We start from the raw sequence: 6,377 nt of genomic DNA on the forward strand, positions 1-6,377 counted from the left end.
TGTCTTAAGTCTGTCAGGCTCTGCTACTAGAACCTGATTGTATCCTAAGAAACCATCTAGCAAAGAAAACATCTCTGCTCCAGATACTGTCTGCAATATGTGTTCCATAGATGACACTGGGTAGTTATCTTTGTTTGAGGCACAATTAAGATTTCAGAAATTAGCACACAAGTGGATATACCCGTACTTCTTCCTAACATGGACTAGATTTGAAACCCACGTGGAATGACGAACCTTGTAGATGATTTGAGCATCCAACAACTTAGTCAATTCTTTCTGTATGAGGGGCTCAAGTGATGGATGCACTTTCCTTAGCTTCTGCTGAAAAGGCTTGGCCCCTTCCTTGATTGGAATGACGTGCTGGATTATTCACATGTCATATGTTTTCAAGTCATCGTATGTCCACGCGAACACATCATGATACTGTCTAAATAGGCAGACAAAAGCTTGCCACTCTTGTGGTGTGAAACATGTACCAAGATTCACAAACTTCGGATCTTTGTTTGTTCCCAGATTGATTTATTCGTACAACATTGTGGAACTGTGGGTTTTGGCATTCACAAGCCCCTGAAAGTGATTTTGCAAGTCATACAATTTCTAAAGTGATACCACACCCTTGGGGATGAGGTTACCTTTACTATCATCAATTTCATCTTGCAAAGACTGCTCGTGCTGATCTTTGTCTATTGCCGCGTCTTTGAAGACATCAATGTTAGACATGAAATGCAATATCTGTTGGTCATAATAAAAGACGTGTAAAATAGTGATGTTATCAGGGGCAAATGGATTATACAAAATTTCAAGAGGAAATCTATTCCTTAACGGTGTCATCCTAGCAGTAACATTCACCAGAGCGTCTGCAGCTGTGTTAGACATTATTGGTACATAAATAATATTGAAAACTTGAAAGTTAGAGATAAGTCACCATACCTCCTGTTGATAACTCTTAAGAGAGGGTGACACATAGTGTATGGTGTTACGTACCTGACGCACCATTATCTTTGAGTCGCCTACCACTTTTAGCACAACAATGTTGAGGTTGATGGATTTATGTAAGCCCAAGACAAGTGCTTCATACTCGAAGGTGTTTTTCATGCACTTGAACTCCAAGCGGCTAGAGACTAAGTGTTTCCTTTGCAACGGGTCTGTCAAGACACAAAATGCTCCAGAGCCCTCCTATGTCTTGGCTCCATCAAAGTATAAGGTCCATATATTATCTGTACAAGGACTGCTTGCCACACTAGTATTACTATCTCTACTGCTACGACTATTACAATGTGTTGTACATGTTTCATTTTCGCTAGTTGGGCAAGGAAGGAGACCCAACTTTGTTTTTGGTGGGGTGGGAGTTGGCTGTGCAAGATAACGCCCCAAGTGTGTTTCTAGAAAGCAATTGCCAAACATGAGTTCCACAAAATTCAATGATTGATTTTCACCATCCAAGGGAGTCACATTGTGCTTCATGCATCTTTTCGACAACACCTAGATCTAGTTGTTTCTTCCCTTGTGCAAAAGCCATATGTGTGACCAGTCCGTAGCAAAGTATCCTTGCACCTTGCTAGACTAATCTCTACTGATAAGTAAGACATACACTTCTAGGATGTTCACAATCACAATGTTAATGCACTGATGAACTTGTCCATTGGATGGTAACTGAATGATCACATCCATAAGTTCACTAATGGCTGGCACACATGTTTTGTCAGGTTGGATGATCTGTACAGTTGTGATACTCCATTGAGAATTGATATTCTTAGCAATGGAGAGTGGCATGACATTGGTTGACACGCCATAGTCAACCAAACAATTGTGAACATTAAAGTTGAATATTTTGAATGACAAAAAAAGATAGTGGGCAGAGCGAGTTTACTTCCTTCATACGAAGCACGTTGAGCATGGATGTGAGTGAGTCGAGAGACTTACTTGGTCCCTTGCTGGAAGAGGTAACATTGTCTGTAGAGGTTTACCCCAGTGAGTACAACAGAATATCCTGCTGACACGTGATCTTGGTTAACTCATACAGAGATATGTTCACATGGGTCTTTTTCATGTCTTAAAAAATGTTGTAGTACAGAGCAGGAAGACTCACCGAGATGTCCGGGGGTAAACTTGTGTTCGTATTTTTCAGTGGGATGCTTTTGTCTTTGCTGCTCATAGACATACTTTTTGATGTAGTTGTCTTCGCAAACTTGCTTTGAGTTTTCTGTGTTGAGTTCTCCAGTGGTTCAACTACTATGAGCAGATGTTGTCTTACCTTTTCTTTCAATATCTCAAACACAGTGGGGGCCCCTTGACTTCTCAAGTTGTATCAATTGTTTTTCTTTGGGGCTGGATGGTCGCTCGGAGGCTTCTTCTCGGTGGTTGTCTTTGGGATAATGTGAGTGCATTGATACATGTTGATTACATGCCCAACACTTGGAGGTTCATCAGATGCAACAACTTCTTCATATTCATCCTCAGGTCAAGCCTACTCACTGGCCACGAATTGGTTGGTCAACTATGTAGCAAAAGCGCTCCTTCCTTGGTCATCCTGGGCAAGTATTCTCTCAATGTCATTCGTCATGGAACATCCAGTAATGATCTGTCGCAATCACATCCAGGTTGAGCACAAGGTTAGAGATTTGTGCAGATTTGGGTGGGTGGCTACTACTGTTGCCCGAAGTCATATTTTTCCTTTGCGCAAAATTGGGAGGCATACTGCTCATGGTTGTTTCGTACGTCCGTTGTTTGAGTTCAGAAACTTCAGTTGTCAAGGATTTGACAAGACAAGTAAGGCTATCAATTTGAATTTCTTCCTTTTCCTTTTCCTTACTAACAGTGGTGTGAGGCTTCCTATCCATGTCTTTAAAGTCCTTAGCTAATTTTTCATCTTCAATGATTTCAATAACATGCAAGTCTTTCTCCACAATAATTTCATCTTGGAAATTTTCCAATAGTGTTGGTTTCACAGCTTGCTTGACAAACTGCGCAATTCTAGTTGACAGTGCAGACATGTAGTGGTCAATAGTGATGGATTCGTGAGGTTTGTTGTCTACTATGAAATTGTTCAAGATACGGTTGAACCTCTGGTTGAAATCTTTGAATTTTTATTTTTGCTCCATCTTGAGACTACCCAACTCTTTTAGCAACATGGCGGGGGTTTTGTCTTTAGCGAACATCTCAAGAAAAATTCTCTTGAACACCCCCCAGTTCTGAATGGAGTTCACAGGAAGGATGTGGTACCATAAAACTATTATGCCATCTGAGGTACATGGAAACAATCTACATTCAACGTCGTCATAACTTACCTCAAGTGTTTATAGATGTAGGTAGAACGTGTCTAGGTGATCTTCTACCTTCACTGTCATGTTAGGGTCATAATTTGTTAACAACTTCTCTGCGTGTCTTGGCATCTTGAGAAAGACACTTGGGAGTGCCAATGGGCCCTGGGTCATCCATTCCATATTTTGGTCAGCCATGTTGTCCTCTTCTTTGTACGCCTCCTCTTCTTCTGAATCTGACGGTTCAACCTCTCAATCTGTTGGTTCGTCTTTGCCTCCACTTCCTCCGCCACCTTTCCCTCCGCCTCCTATGCCAAAACCTGAGCCTAAGAGTAAGAGGTTGTCTTCTTCTCCCTCTTGGAAGACTAAAGGTTCCTCTTCATTTTCAACAACTTCTGCCAGCTCTTCAAGAGTGGCAAGGATTTATTCTTCCACATATGAGACTACCACTCTTTTGGGAGTAGTATTTTGCTTCTTCTGTGAATAGGGAAGAGTGTGCACTCTTGGAATCAGTCCAACAACTTTAGTAGCTTGAAGGGTGATGGGATGGATGACGTGGATATGCTGATACAAGATTTCTTTTTCGGGTATGGGAGGTGAGGAATAACCAACTTCAGAGTTGTACATAGGGGAGAGGGAGTGTGTGTTACTTCCTTGACTAGATGATAAATGAGGGGGGTTGGTAGGACATTCAACTACAAACTGATGGCGACCCTTCTTCTAGCACCAAAAATGCTAACGGTGCTAGACCTACCAACATTCAGGGCATATCCCCTGTATGAAGTCCCAAATAGACCTCACACCATTTGGTGTAGGAGTCCAATCCGGTACGATGGCTCGGTTTCCATTATCTTAGATATTTTCTCTAGCTCTTTCTATTAAGCACATGAGAGTGTTATGCTTGTATCTTCAAAAAGCGAGGTGAGTATGCCTTGTGAGTGTGTAATGTAACCTGTGTCTGGGTTCTCTTACTATAAAGGGAGAGAGGAAAGTGAGCCTCTAGATGAGAGGTAACAATACCACCCAAGGAGAGACACACGCAAACCAACAAGGGTATGTCCAACATCCAATGGAGTAGTCCACAATGGATGCGACACTTGCTAAACCAAAGTGCAAGGGAAAAAATGTACACCATCCAATATATTAGTATGCATGGAGGTGACAATCGTTATAACCAGTAAAAGGGAATGGTCTGTATAATGTCCTTCGAAGTAGTCCATAAGGACGAGACAACAGTGGTAAACAATACAACACATCTTTAACAATGTAAGTACTAAAATAACCAAAGTAGTTCAACTATCTTAGTACAGGTTAAGAAAACATGAATTAAAAATGTTTAAAGAGTTGTCTTACAAACATCTACAAAAAATGTGTGAAAACGTGTTGGCTTTAACAGGCTTCTAAATTAAGAAAAAGTCCCAAGACACATCTGTACACCATACATCACTCGTCCCAATAGTGGGACTTTGGAGCCACTCCTCACTCCTTAAAGAACATACTACAAACTCTCAAGGCTATGTGGGAGGAGCCAAGGTAAGAAGTCCTTTTTCTAATATAATGGGAGGGATATATATAGCCAAGGGTCATGCTTGACCCTTGTGACTCTTGGGCTACCCTTGTGACCGTTCAAGTTCCCATGAATTTTCAACTGACATGACTCTTCGTTTTCTATGTGCATCCATTGGACTTTACATTACATTCAATTGCAATAGATATGGCCCGTAATGGTGATGTGTCCAAGGAAACTCATGACACAACTCGACATGACGCTACTGACATGTATTAGCTAACTATGCTGTCCATGTCAAGTTACTGCGCTGCTGAGTGATGGATGTACTCTTGGTGTGCTTTGACTTCTCCTCTGCACGACATAGTGTTGTGGGGTTTTTGATGGTCTTGGTCTTGCATGATGGTTCAATGCATGTGTTCCTTTCACTTGTTGCTTGATATGCTTAGTATGTTCGTCTAGCTACAAGAACATCTTCTACCATGTGCTCTCCTTTTCATTCCGTTCGTTGTCTCACCATGATCTATCAATGTACCTGTTCCTGCAATTCACTCATGATGGGACGCCATCAAATCCAAAACCTCCTAGTCAAGCATGATGCATTGTTCTCGTGTTCCGGGTGACAGGGAGGGAGGACAACTCACTGAGATAGCACAAAGCACAACTTAGGCTGGAATGAGGAACTCCAGGAAGACAACCTGCATTGTTGGGAAAAACTGTGTAGTGATCCCTGGGAGGCAGAATTTCACAGTGGAGTTCACCAGTGGCAGTTGCAAGATGAGACCTTGAGGGGGGGACTTCTATGCAGTTTCTAAGAGAAAATCATGACTGGGTTGTAAGGGACCTGCTGGGTAGTTCTGCACAATTTTTGAGAGCAGTGAAGGACAGGCATCAGAGGGTCAGCTGGGTATGTTTGTGTAGTTTTGGAGAATAATGCATAGCAGGCAGCTGAGGGCTTGCTGGACATGTTTGCACAATTTTTGAAGGTAGTGCAGAGAAATGCAATAGAGGACCAGTTGGGCATGTATGCGTAGTTTTGGAGGATAGTACAGACCTAGGTCTCAGAGAAGTGTAGGCTTCCAATAGTCAAGAAGGAGGCTTGATGACTGTGCATGAGAAATGTGCAGTTCAGTTTGGACATGGAGGTAGTCTTATGTGTAGTTCTGGGAGACAAACAAGCCGCTCACTTTTGGGATTGCAAAGCACAGCTAACCTAGAGGATACCCTCAAGCACTATGCAGTTCCTAGCAGCAAAGAAGGGTCATTGAGGGCTAAGACTGTGCAATGCAACTTAGTTGGGGTCCGGTGGAAGAGGGTTGTAAGGGAAATATATTTTCAGGAAAATGGCTAAGTGTTGAAAGCAAGTGAACTTATGCATACTTGACATTGTGATCACACACATAGCATACTTCGATGACAAGACAACATAGACCACCAGGACAACAAGATAAAACATGTCCTCAAGGATACTGTCTTAGAGTTGAGAGCGATAAGCGTGACATTTGTGATAGACCTTCGGATGACATGTCGACACTTGCACGACAATGCTTACAACTTTGTCTGTGAGTACGATGGGTGTTCACATAGTGAAGACAACCCAAACACACAAA

Source organism: Pinus tabuliformis, chromosome 2_2 (assembly GCF_031772625.1).
Source record: "Pinus tabuliformis cultivar Carrire ecotype Pingquan chromosome 2_2, CPIR1, whole genome shotgun sequence".
NCBI lineage: Eukaryota > Viridiplantae > Streptophyta > Pinopsida > Pinales > Pinaceae > Pinus > Pinus tabuliformis.